Genomic DNA, 14,243 nt, shown 5'->3' with positions numbered 1-14,243 from the left:
ACGAGGCTGCTCTAAGAGGTTTCATAGCTCCCTTGATCACAGATGAGGTGGCTCTTCTGAGGAAAAGCTCCCTCTCACTCGGGACGGGGCTGCCCTATTTATAAAGTGATTTCCTGAGAGGGTAGGGAGTGAGGCCTGGAGGTCTCCAGGGCACAGGCACCATCCCTGGCTCCCAGCAGGGCCTTTCTACTTCTCCAAAGTGGGTCTGTGTGCCAATAGCCTGCAGAGGTCCGGACCTCAGGCCCCTTACCCTGCTGCAGTGGCAGCCCGGGAGTGGAGATGGCTCTAGAAATGGGGAGAGAGAGGAGCTCCAAGGGTGGGGGAGTGAAGGGGGAGGATGGAGGGAGGGAGGGCCTGAGGGAGGGGAGGCTTCCCTTAGCCTCTAGCGCCATCTGCTGACCAAATGTTGAACTGCAGCTCTCCCAGAGGCCTGGGAGACCGAATTCCAGCTCCGGGCAAGGACTGGGAAAAGAGGGATCAAGGAAAATCAGACCTGGTGCTTCAGGGAACACTTTAAAAACAAATTTTAGATTTGTGAGTTGTTCGTGCCATCATTCTCCAGGGTCAAGGACATGGGCTTGGATGAGTGTGGACGTAACAGGATGTGCGTGGTCATTGTGGAGTGCTCACTAGGCTGAGCACTGGCCTCCATGGTTTACACTGGTTATCTTCCTGTGAGTGCTGGTCTCACATTGCATGCCCATTTTTTTCATGTTTTATTTATTTTTTATACAGAGAGAGATAGAGCATGAGAAGGGGAGGGGAGGAGAGAGAAGGAGACACAGAACCGGAAGCAGGCTCCAGGCTCTGAGCTAGCCGCCAGCACAGAGCCTGACGTGGGGCTCGAACCCACGAACGTGAGATCTGACCTGAGCCAAAGTCAGAGGCTTAACTGACTGAGCCACCCAGGCGCCCCTGCATGCCCATTTTTAAAGATGTAAACACTTAGGCTGAGAGAGGACCCCAGAACCCGATGACCTCCCTGCCCTCACCCCCAGAGTCAATCTTTATTCAAGGCCCCCCTTTCCATCTCCAAACACACCTCGGGCCCTCTTCTTTGTCCCTTAGTGATTGTTACCTCCAGCACCTCTTAGTTTTCCTGGGGCCATTGCAAAACCTTCCCACTAGGATCTTCCCCCGTGGATTTTGATGCCTCTCACCTTGCCCTCTATAATCCATTCTTCACAAATAGCCATTTTGATTTTAAAAACGTGAATCAGATCACACATGTCTCTTGCTCAAAAACATTGATAGCTTCCATTGCCTTTCAAATAAAATCTAAGGGCACCCAGGTGGCTCAGTTAAGCGTTGGACTTTGGCTCAGGTCATGATCTCACGGTTCATGAGTTCAGGCACCGTATGGGACTCTGTGTTGTAAGTGCAGGGCCCACTTCAGATCCTCTGCCCCCCCCCCCCCCCCCCCCCCCCCCCCCCCCTCCCCCCCTCTCTCTCTCTCTCTCTCTCTCTCTCTCTCTCTCTCTCTCTCTCTCTCTCTCTCTCTCTCTCTCTCTCTCTCTCAAAAACAAATAAACATTTAATAAAATAAAATAAAATCTACACTCCTTGCCATACTCAAAAAAGCCCTAAGAGTCTGGAGGGGACCCTGGCTGGCTTGGTCAGTAGAGCATGCAACTCCCGATCTTGGGGATGTAAGTTGGAGCCCCCATTGGGTATTAAAAAAAAATCTTAAAAAAAGAAAAAAAGCCCTAATTGTCTGGAGGTGGGGTTCTCACCAGCCCCATTCATACCCCTCTCCTCGACTCCCCCCTCCCCCCCGCAGTGCTCCAACCATGAGGGCCCTCAGTGCCTCAAACATGCTAAGTTCTTTCTGATCTCAGCCCTTTTGCAAAGGCTGTTCACTCTGCCCAAGGGGTTGTTCCCTTTACTGCTTTCCTCCTAAATTTCCTGAAAATTCTCCATGTCATGGGCACTCTTCACAGAGGTCTTAGAGGTGGCCTAGTTACATCTTTCCTTGCCCAGGTCACACCAGATATAGCCTCACAGGATGCTACATCAGGATGAAGTGGAGAGCCAGGAGGTTGGCTAGCCATATAACACAAAAAACAAACAAAACAAAACAAAAACATACACAGAAATCCACTTGAATTGGCTAATGCCCCAGAGAGGGAATTCTATATCTCACACACTGAAAATCAGAAATGCCGTCAGAGCCCAGAGGACCCGGAATCAGAAATGAAATCAGGACCCGGACTGGGAAATGAGCGGCTCCCCCGCCCCCATCTAAATAAAGCCTTCCCGTTACTGGAATATAGACAGACATATAGTTTAATGGAAGAGGATTGAGAGTCCAGACATAACCCTACATGTTTAGGGTCAACTATTCTTCAACAATGGTGCCAGGACAACTCAACGGGGAAACTTTAACCTTTTCAACACGTGGTGCTGGGACCACTGGCTATTCCACATGCAAAAGCATGAAACTGTACCCCTACCTCACACCATATGCAAAAATTAACTGAGAATTGATCCAAGACCTCAAAAGAAGAGCTAAAACTATAAAACTTTCAGAAGAAAATGTAGCTATAAATCTTTATGACCTTGGATTAGGCACTGGTTCCTTAGGAAACACCCCAAAGCACAAGCAACTGAAAGAAAAAAGGACAAATTGGACTTTGTCAAAATTAAAGCTTTTGGGCTCCAAAGGACACCATCAAGAAAGTGAAAATATTTGCACATCACATAAATGATAAGAATATACTGTCCAGAATATTAAGAATTATTATAAATCAACAATAAAAAGGCAAATAAACCCATTGAAAAATGGCCAAAGGATCTGAATAGACATTTCTCCAGAAAAGTATACAAATGCACAATAACCCCATGAAAAGATGCTCAACATCATGAGTCACTAGGGAAATGGAAGTCAAAACCACAGGTTACACCCACTAGGCTGGCTACAATAAAAAAGACAAAAAACAAATGTTGGCAAGGATGTGGAGGGGTTGGAACTCTTCTGTCCTGCTGGTGGGAACATGAAATGGAGTGGCCACCGGAGAAACATTTGGCAGTTCCTCAGAAAATTAAACATAGAGCTACCATGTGACCGAGCATTTCACCTCTCAGTATATACTAAAGAGGTTTGAAAACATGGGATGTCCACACGAAACTCATACGTGCCAATGTCCTAGGTAGCATGACTCATAGTAGGCCAAAGGTAATCAAATGCCTTTTAACAGATGAAATGTGGTGTGTCCATACAATGAAATATTATTCAGTGATTTTTTTTAAAGTACTAATAGTGCTCGCTTCAGCGGCACATATACTAAACTTGGAACAATACAGAAAAGATTAGCGTGGCCCCTGCACATGGATGGCACCCAAACCTGTGTATTAAAAAAATACCAATATATGTGACAACATGGATGGACCTTGAAAGCCTATTGCTAAGTGAAAGAAGTCAGACACCAAAGGCCACATCTTGTATGAGTCCATTTATATGAAATGTCTAGAACAGGCAAATTCAAAGAGACCAAAAGGTAGATTAACAGTTTCCAGAGGCTCAAGGAAAGAAAGGATGGGGAGTGATTGCTAATGACATGGGATTTTTTTGCGGGGGGTGATGAAAATGTTCTGGAATGAGATAGTGATGATGGTTGCACAACTTTATGAAAGTGCGGAAAACAGTGGACTTGTACAGTTTAAAAAGATGGAGCTTATGGTATGCAAATTACATCTCAGTTAAGAAAACAAAACCAAATCCCCCCACGGCCCCCATGACTTTTCACCATCTGGCCCTTGATGACCCTTCCAGTTCTAGCTCTTGCTAGTCCCTCCGCTGATCCCTTTGCTCAGAGAGACAGAGACTCTAAGAGTGATTTTTTTTTCTTTTTTTTTAATTTTTTTAATGTTTAATTTATGTTTGATACAGAGAGAGTCAGAGCATGAGAGGAGGAGGGGCAGAAGAGAAGGAGACACAGAACCGGAAGCAGGCTCCAGGCTCTGAGCTAGGTGTCAGTACAGAGCCCGATGCGGGGCTCGAACCCACGAATATGAGATCTGACCTGAGCCAAAGTCGGAGGCTTAACCGACTGAGCCACCCAGGTGCCCCTGACTTTTCTTTTTAAGAGAGAGTATGAGTGGGGGAGAGAGAGGGAGAGAGACAATCTTAAGCAGGTTCCATGCTCCATGCAGAGCCCAATGCAGGGCTTGATCCCAAGACCTGGAATCATAACCCGAGCTGAAATCAAGAATCGATGCTATACCAACTGAACCACCCTTAGGAGTGATATTTTTAAGAAAGGATTTAATTCTGGGATTTGACCTTAGACTGTAGATGTGTATGAACAGTTTTTCTTTTTTTTTTTTAACTTTTATTTAAATACAAGTTAGTTAACATATACTGTAGTAATGATTTCAGGAGTAGAATTTAGTGATTCATCACTTACATGTAACACCCAGTGCTCATCCCAGCAAGTGCCCCCCTTAAGGCCTATCACCCATTTAGCCCACCCCACCCCCCACCTCCCTCCCTCCAGCAACCCTCAGTTTGTTTTCTGGATTTAAGACTCTGATGTTTTTTTTACCTCTCTCTTTTTATCTTATTTTTCCTTCCCTTCCCCTCTGTTCATCTGTTTCGTTTCTTAAATTCCACATATGAGTGAAATCATATGGTATTTATCTTTCTCTGACTGACTTGAGCAGCTTTTCTGAGTCTGAGCCAGCATCTGAGTAACTGGCTGCTGCTTCTCCGCCTCCTAACTTCACAGAAAGTTCTCGCAGAGCCAGCCTGTCCGAAGGGCATTCGGAGCAAAGTGGTGTCAACTTAGAGCCTCCCACCCCTCCCCCACCCCATCCAGACTCAACCTTCAGATCGCATCCCTCAGCACGTGGTGTCTCTTCCTCCAGACTTGGTCCTTCCTCTAACTGTCATCCAGTCCCGCACATGCATCTTGATGTGACTGCTTTCCCATGGACAGCAGTAAAATGACTACAGCGAAGAGCATCTTCTAGTCTAACAAGGGTGATTACAGGCTGTCACAGGGCTGGCCGCACTTCCTGTTTCTCAAGGGATGGTGGTCCTTGGCTGCGAGGCTGAGTTCCTTTCTGGACCATGGGCCCCAGCTGGCAGGGACCACATCAGAACAACTCACAGTGGGTCTCCAGCATTTGAAATAAGGCACGCAGCAGGCACTCAGTGTTATAAAATAAAGGAATAGGGACATGTGAGTGGCTCAGTTGGTTAAATGTCCTGCTCTGGATCTTAGCTCAGGTCATGATCTCACAGTTTGTGGGATCGAGCCCCACCTGCGGCTCTGTGCCTACAGTGTGGAGCCTGCTTAGGCTTCTCTCTCGCCCTCTCTCTCTCTGTCCCTCCCCCACTTGCACTCTCTCTCTAAAAGTAAATAAACATGAAAAAAAAAACCCACAGGGGAATAAATATCTGGGGAACGAAGCAGGAGTAGCAGAAAGACGGGCGAGCTGGGGGCTCAGGCCGATTAAGAGGCGGCGTAGCAGGGTCGTTCAGAACGCTGTTTCAAGAGCCAGGCTCCAGCTGCGTCAGTTATCAGCTGTGTGATCTCCAACGAGTTGCTTCACTTCTCTGTGACTCAATTTGCTCATCTTTAAAAAAGAGATAAGGGGGGCACCTGACTGGCTCAGTTGGTTGAGCGTCCGACTCTTGGTTCTGGCTCAGGACATGATCTCACAGGCTGGAGAGTTCGAGCCCCGCACCAGGCTCTGTGCGGAGTGTGTAGGACCTGCTTGGGATTCTCTCACTCTCCCTCACTCTCTGCCCCTCCCCCGCTAGAGCACACGTGCTCTCTCTCGCTCTCTCTCACCATAAGTAAATAAACTTAATAAAAATAAAAAATAAAAGGAATAAAAACAGCACCTCCTTCAAGGGGTCAGTAGAAGAATTCATTGGGCTAATGTTAGCAAAACGCTTAGCAGTACACAAGCGCTTGTTGATAGATAGATAAACAGGTAGATAAAATGCAGGAAAGGCCAACCATTCTGTTTCTCTTTCAAAGCCAGGGTGAAAGGCAATCCCTCTAGGGACGCTGCTGCCGGGGTTCCCCCTTTGAGCAGCCGGAAGGCAATGTGGTGCTTCTCTAAAAACACATAGGTTTAAAGCACCAAGACAAATGCCCACACGGGTAAGAACATCTAGACTAGAGGGTATTGCATTAGCATACTGTTAGTTAAGGAATTATAGCTCTTAGGGTACCAGCTTCTGCACAATAAAATGATTTTTAAAACAACATTTAAAAAAACCGATTAAAACATAATGCTCTGTTTAGTTACTGCCACAAAATGTTTCATTTGCAAATGATAGCCTAGCAGATTTAATTTACTTTCTGCTGACACCGTATTAGATGTGATGGACCAGGCAGGCTTGGCAAAGGCTGCAGAGCGGTGGTGTGGGGATGTGAGCCGGTGGGCTCCACCTCTGAGCATTTTGGAGGGAGGTGGGCAGGACCAGGCCTCCCCCCTCAAACCCCCAGGGCCCTGGGAGCCTCCCAGTGACCTGCATGCTAGTCTTCCCCATGGAGGACCTGGGGCTCGGTAGAACACCGCTTGCTGAGAACACAGACTGAAAATTTGTTTTCCCGGGACCAAGTTCAGCTAACTGATGGTTGACCTGGCTCACATCGTGATTAAAACAAAACAAAACAAAACAAAACAAAGCTGATGTTTACAAATCCGGAGATGTCACTTAAAAATCTGGCTGTTTTGCTCCTTTGGGAAAATGGGAAGAACTGGCCATACTGGACTGCTGTTTTCATAGCAACGAGAAGGGGCATGGGAGAGGTCACGTGCTTTCCAGTTTGTCACAGTCCCTGCCATTCCCAGTTGTCTCCCCAGCCACCAAGTCCAAGTTAGGGGCCTCCTGGATGGTACCACAGCCCTTAGCAACCACGGTGGGCGGAAATTGCCTTTTTACTTCTCTTTTCCTGCTATCCTGCAAACTTTGTGAGGGTGGGAATTGTGACTTTCGCTCCCCACTAATCCCGTAGGCTGGCACGGGGGCTGGAATGTTGTAGGCCCTCAAAAAACATTTACTAATTGTATCAGTTTCCTATTGCTGCCGCAACAAATTACTACAAATTTAGCAGCTTACGCACCACGAATTTATTATCTTGCAGTTCTGTAGAGCCATCCTGTAGAGAGAGGGTATAGGTCAATAGTCTATCTGACATGGATCTCACCCTTCCTAGAAGGTCAAGGGAAGGATCCATTTACTTGCTCACTGAGGCTGTTGGCAGGATTCAATTCCTTGTGGGTTATGGGACTGACAGTTTCCTTGCGGACTGACAGCCAAGGTCCATTTCCAGCTTCTGGAACCCACTCCTACTCCTCGGCTTGTGGCTGCCTTCCTGCGTCTTCAGAACTAGCAAAAGCGGTAATGCTTCAAATCTCTTATTTTTCTTCTTCCATCTCATCTCAGACCCAGCCAAGAACGGTTTTGCACTTTTATGGAGTCGTGTGATTAAATTGGGTCCACCTACATGATTCAGGTTAATCTCCCCACCTCTGGGTCTTCAACCTTCATCACACCTGTAAAGTCCCTTTTTCCATGTAAGGTACCATATTCACAGGCTCTGAGGATTTGGACGTGGACATCTTTAGGGAGCTGTTATTCTGCCTACCACACTAGTGAGTGAAAGTTATTGCGAATTCAGCAGGATGGAGAAACCAGCATGAGCGGTGTACCTAGCACAGGGCCTGCCCGTTGCTGCCAGGAAGGAGTAAGAGCTGAGTCAGGGGTCCGCAGGGAGGGTGGGGACTTCTGGGAGGCAGGAGGGACCTGGAAAGGAGGACTTTTCTCCATCAAGGTAAGGATTACAGTACAACGCTTTGGGGCCAATGAGGATGCTGGGTCAGGAAGAATTAAAATCCCAGGCAGAACAGCAAGGATGTGTGTTTAACTTCCCTTGGACTAGAAATTGATCTTCCCAGTTATAAACCAGATTTCAGTTAGACTCCTGGCCCTTTAAAATACAAATACAATCAAGGGGGCCTGGGTGGCTCAGTTGGTTTAGGGTCTGACTTTGGCTCGGGTCATGATCTCACAGTTGGTGGGGTCAAGCCTCACGTCAGACCCTGTGCTGAAAGTTCCGAGCCTGGAGCCTGCTTCAGATTCTGTGTCTCCCTCCCTCTCTCTTTTCCTCTCCCCTGCCTGTGCTCGCTCTCTCTCTCAAAAATAAAATAATTAAAATACAAATATTTTTGTCTCAGCTGAAAAGCACCACCTCGTCTCCTGTGGAGAGTTCAGTGTCTTCTAAGACCCCTGCAAGTAGGCAGGGTGTACCTCCCACTAGGACCCCCCATATCTAAGGACCAGGTTCTGCTGAATTTATTCTATTTCCATCCCTGCACCTCACTGTCTCCAGAGGAACTTGACGGCTCCTTTGATGTCCACACACAGAGAGACGCACACACACCACTCCTGCAGAGCCTCTGTGATTCTGACAGCCTTTCCTGAAGGACTAGGATAATGGGGTGCGGGGGGTTGACATCACAAGCCTCTAAGCAAAACACTCTTTAAATTCACATATTAAATGTCCTTTATCTTAAACAAAATTCCGTGCCTCCTGCGTCAGAGATTTCTCCCTGGCCACGCCACATAGCCACATCCTCGTGCTGTCTTCTCTTCCCTCACCTTCTTGCTCTTCACCCCCTCCCCTGGACGGGCCTCCTCTGAATTCCCCTTATTCTAGAATACAGAGTAATGGTGATAGATTGCCTTATTGGCCCTAATTCTAAGCCCCTCCCTTATCCTTTTACCAGGTGAGTTTGCAGCCCCCCCCCCAACCGCTAGAAGTGGCGTGTACTTTCCTACCCCTTCGCTCACCGTGGGCTCAGCCACATGACTTGCTGTAGCCCGCGGGATGCAAAAGGAAACAACAGAAGCAAAAACCAAGAAATGTGCTTGTACGGTGCCACCCGTTGCAGCTCGGTGTTTCCTGAGAAGTCTCCCCTGGGTGGCTACTGTCCCTTCAGCCAGGCGCAGAATGGAAGCAAGGGGAAGACCTGAGCCCAACCTGGAATGAGGAGCCAGGCCCAGATGGACCTCCAGCTCGAAGCAGGGTTGCCCAGTTGAGCCCAGCTTAAGTGAGCCACCCCAGAGCCGACCTGCACACACATGAGTGAGGATATGTAATTGCTGTTTTGGGCCACTGAGCTCTGGGGTGAATTGTTTTGCAATAACAGCAGATCCATGCAGTAATTAGCTCTTGAAGTGGGCTGGGGGCGTTGCTATCCCAAAAACCTCAACTCTGAGACACTGGGTTTGGGGCCAAAAATAAGTAGTGAGGAAACACTTACAGAGGGCTGGAAATTGGTGGGGAACCTGTTGTAGGAGACAAGAAAAGGCACCCTGTTTTCAGTAGTGAGAGACAGCTCTTAAAACGGTTGGGCATGGGGAGCCTGGGTGGCTCAGTCGGTTAAGCGTCTGGCTTCGGCTCAGATCATGATCTCACGGTTCGTGGGTTCGAGCCCTGTGTCGGGCTCTGTGCTGACAGCTAGCTCAGAGCCTGGAGCCTGTCTTTGGATTCCGTGTCTCCCTCTCTCTCTGACCCTCCCCTGCTCACGCTGTCTCTCTCTGTCTCTCAAAAAGAAATATAAAAAATTAAAAAAAGAAACAGTTGGGCATGATGAGGCAAATAGCAGCAAATTTGTCAATGGACTTTTAGAGTTGAGGGAAGACATCTAGATACATGTGAAAAGGTACTACCACGAGAAAGAGATACACTCAGTAAACTGCAGTACATCCATATAATGGAATACCACTTAGCAGTGAAAAGGAATAAACTACTAAAGCCACAGCAAGATGGATTCATCTCAGATGTATTAGACTACATGAAGGAAGCCAGATTCAAAAGGCTACATATGAGACAGCCTGGGTGGCTCAGTGGGTTGAGCTCCTACATTGGCTCAGGTCATGATATTGCAGTTCATGAATTCGAGCCCTGCATCAGGCTTGATGTGGTCAGTGTGGAGCCTGCTTCAGATCTTCTGTCTCCTTCTCTCTCTGCCCCTCCCCGCTGACACTCTCTATCTCAAAAATAAAGGCTACATAATATATTACATATGATTCCATTCTGGAAAAGGCAAAAGTATAGGGACAAAAAACAGATCAGTGGTTGCCAGGGGTGAGGGGTTGGCTACCAACAGGCATTAGGGACTTTCTCTAGTGACTGGATCTCTTCTACATCTGGTCATGGTGGAAGTTACATCATGGTATGTGTTTGTCAAAAATCATAAGGTTATACTCCAAAAGGACTAAATTTAGCTGTAAATTGTACCTTCATTACAAAATAGAAAGCTCTATCTGCACTCTTCATGATAACATAGGTTGTGCTAAAACAATAAATACCCAACTCCAAACTCTCAGAAGCTTTCAACTTCCACAACGTATTTCTTCATTGCTCTCTATTTTTATCTCTGGTCAGTCTGGGCTCTGCTACATGTTATCTTCACTCTAGGACATATTTTGATGAGGCGGACACCTTCTGGTGCATTGCTGGTCTCCATGGCAGAGAGAAAGAGGGATGAGGGAAATCACACCCTGGCACTTAAGTTCCCACCTGGAAGTGACACACGTCATTTCAAGTCGTTTCTCGTTGGTGAAAAAACACCGAATGGCCATACATGTGTTCAAGACTGCAAATATTTGATAGACAGCACTAACGAACTCCACGATCTCCACTCTGATGATGAATTTGTCAATTTCTTTTCCTACTCCTATCAATGTTTACTCTATGCTATTGTTTGAAGCTTTCAGATTATATGGGTACAATTTAGAATTATTATGCACTTCTGGCAAGCTGAACCCTTTTCATCATAACATAGCCTAATTTTATTAGTCATCTTTTGCTAGGTTAGGCTACAATATAGCATGACAGCATGAATCATGCCCTCGCTCTTAAAGCGCCCGCCTAGAAGTGACACTTTTCATATTACATTAGTCAAAGAAAGTTACACGACCACACCTAGCTTCAACCTGTCAGTGTCTTACACCAAGAAGGGTTAATTTCTCATTTGTGTTGTATGTCCTTTGTGGGTTATTTTAGCACTGCCCATTCTTCATTCTGTGTTCTCCTCATTCGAGGACCCAGGCCGCAGTATAATCTTGGGACATAATCTTGTGGCAAAGGGAAGGAACCCTGGTTCTTAAAACTCTGCTCAGGAGTGCACCCTAAACTTCCATTCAGGGGGCGCCTTGGTGGCTCAGTCAGTTCGGTTGACTGTTGGACTCATGACTCAGGTCATGATCTCAAAATTGTGAGATAGAGCCCTGCTTTGGGCTCTATATTGACAGCACAAAGCCTGCTTGGGATTCTTCCTCTTCCTCTCTCTCTGCCCCTCCCCACTCGTGCTCGCTTTCTCTCTCAAAATAAATAAATAAATGGTTAAAAAAGAAAAAAAAACTTCCATTCATGTTTCAGTCACCAAGCCTGAGTCCATGGGGTGGGAAATACAGGTCTCTTATGGGGATGGGTTGTAAATGAATGAAAACAATAATGCAGTCCACCACACTATCTCTGGCAATGCTTTTGGATAGAGAGAGAGGGAGACACAGAATCCAAAGACAGGCTCCAAGCTCTGAGCTGTCAGCACAGAGCCCGCCCCGGGGCTCTAACTCATGAACTGTGAGATCATGACCCGAGCCAAAGTCAGATGCTTAACCAACTGAGCCACCCAGGTGCCCCAAGAATCTCTTTTAATTAGAAGATAGGGCTTTTATTTTTTTTAAAGATATTTATTGTGATTATTGATACGACTGAGTTTTTCCACTTATTTGTGTGCTTTGTATTTTTTCCATGTTTTACGTTCTTTCATTTCTGCCGCTTTTCACCTTCCTCCCTTTCTTGCTTGCCTTCTTTTTAAAAATTTCTTTTTCCGGGGTGCATGGGTGGCTCAGTCGATGAAGCATCCGACTTTGGCTCAGGTCATGATCTCACAGTTTATGAGTTCGAGCTCTGACTCAGGCTCTCTGCTCGCAGCACAGAGCCCACTTCAGATCCTCTGTCCCCCTCTGTCTCTGCCCCTCCCTCTCTCTCTCTCTCCTTTCTCTCTAAAAATAGATAAACATTTAAAAAACTAATAAAAATTTTTCTTCTTCTGGTTTGGTCTATACCTCTATTTTTAATCTCTCAATGTTAAGCCCCCGATCTTAATGTTCATATGTAATTAAAAGTCTAATGTTAATCAATATTTTTATGGACAGTGCACAGACTTTGGATTAATTGAGCCAATGACTACAACGCTTCACTTTCCCTATCTGCAAACCCTTTGCAATGATCCTTCATACCTCCCTCCTGCTGTAACATTGAACTCACTGATGTGACTTGCTTTGGCCAATTAGATGTCAAAAGAGTCTTGAAAATGTGTTTGTATATTTCCACCGCTCTCTTTTGTGTCCCTGCCATTGCCGTGAGAACTCATCCCGTCAGCCTGGGTGGTGAGTGAGACACACAGAGCAGAGTCAAGGCCCCCAGCCAAGACCATTCTAGATCAGCTGATCCCAGACATGTAAAAGCAAGTCGAACCAAGCTCAGCAGTGCTTCCTAATCCACCCCCAGCGGACACCAGATGTGTGAGCATTAAACAAATATAGTCGTATCCCTCCCAGGTTTTGTGGCTGTCAGTTATGCAACAGACAATTAAGGCATGCTTCAGAACACTCATACTTTGTGTACAACCACTCCATTATTTCTGTTTTGCCTTCTTGAATCCCACAAATTATAAATTGTACTCGTTTCTTGCCCTGATAGTTGTTCATGTTTACTCATGTTTGCCATTTTCTTTGCTCATCAATCTTTATTGTTCCTTAGATCACCCTCTAGGGATCATTTTATTCCTTCCTGAAATATATCTTCTAGAAGTTCCTTCAGTTAAGTTCCGTCGGTAGAAACTCTTAGTTTTTGTTGATCTAAATAGTGCTGTGTTTTCATCCTTGAGAGACTAAGTATACAATTCTAGGTAGACAATTATTTTCTCTCCTCACATTAGGGTGATTATTTCATTAGTGATATTATTGCATGCTCTTATTATCATGACCACTCCTGCTGCTGTCATTGAACAATCAGGAGTAGGCATCCCTGTCATTACAAGGTCGATTATAGGACTTTCCTCTCTACTTCTAAAATCATCTCGAAATCAATTTGACAATAAAATATTAAAAAATAAATAAAAATAAAATCATCTCTTGTGCTGGGGTGTTCTCCAGTTTCACCAGAATGGATCTCAGTTTTCTATCTCCTTACCCTGCTTGAGGATGCATTGCATTTCCTGAGGATTCTTATCTCTCATCAATTCTGGAAAATTCTTAATCATTACTTGACAATTGCCTTGCTCCCATTCACTTTATGATGGACTTTCTCACTCTTTTCCATTCCTTTATTGCTCTGGGATGACTTTTGGGCTGTTGTCTTCAAATCTCTCTTTTAGTTCACAAATTTCTCTTCATCTGTGTCTAATCTGGTCTTAACCCTTCCAGTGAGGGTTACATTTCAAACAGGTTTGCCTTTGGGGCACATGGCTGGCTCAGTCAGTAGAGTATGTGAGTTTGAGCCCCATGTTGGGTATAGAGATAACTTAAAAAGAAATAAAATCTTAAAACAAACAAAACCTCCCTCAAAACAAGATCTGCCTCTGCACTTGTCTTCTCTCATTTCCTTATGGGTTTTGATAATGAGTTCATATTCATGTGGAAGCTTACCTGGGTTGAGACCTGGGTTGACAGTGAGTTCTTCTAGAGAAGCCACTGTGTTTGTTTCAGCCAAGTACCATAGGTTCTATCAACACAGGTCCATTTTAAATTGAAGTGTTCAGGGGTGCCTGGGTGGCTCAGTCTGTTAAGGCTCTGAATTCGGCTCAGGTCAAATCTCACGTTCGTGGGTTCGAGCCCCGCATCAGGCTCTGTGCTGACAGCTAGCTCAGAGCCTGGAGCCTGCTTTGGATTCTGTGTCTCCTTCTCTCTCTGCCCCTCCCCCTCTCATGCTCTGTCCCTCTCTGTATCAAAATAAATAAAAACATTAAAAAATAAATTTAAAAAAATAAATTGAAGTGTTCAGCTTGTGGGCTTTTGGACCATGGAAACACTGGCCATGTGATGGCCATTTGGGTGAAATGCATTACCTCTCCATCCAGAGCCAAGGCAGAGAGAAACGAGTTTCTTTGTTGCCTATCTCTGCAGGGCAGATTTTATTTCCTTTAGTTTATCCTTTTCCTAAAGATATATTCCTTCTTGGGTCCCAACCCGATGTTCCATTTGG

The 14,243-nt window shown here is 45.8% G+C and overlaps 1 non-coding gene across 1 annotated transcript; it reads left to right on the top strand.

The window, feature by feature from the left end:
• Window positions 1-3,259: 3,259 nt before the first annotated feature.
• Window positions 3,260-3,371, top strand: LOC115277141. The gene has a single exon (XR_003902248.1). It is a non-coding gene; the product is annotated as a U6 spliceosomal RNA (small nuclear RNA).
• Window positions 3,372-14,243: the final 10,872 nt, after the last annotated feature.

Source organism: Suricata suricatta, chromosome 13 (assembly GCF_006229205.1).
Source record: "Suricata suricatta isolate VVHF042 chromosome 13, meerkat_22Aug2017_6uvM2_HiC, whole genome shotgun sequence".
In the NCBI taxonomy this organism is placed as follows: Eukaryota; Metazoa; Chordata; class Mammalia; order Carnivora; family Herpestidae; genus Suricata; species Suricata suricatta.
Note: the sequence above shows the minus strand (reverse complement) of the source record. Positions and strands in the feature narration are given on the sequence as shown.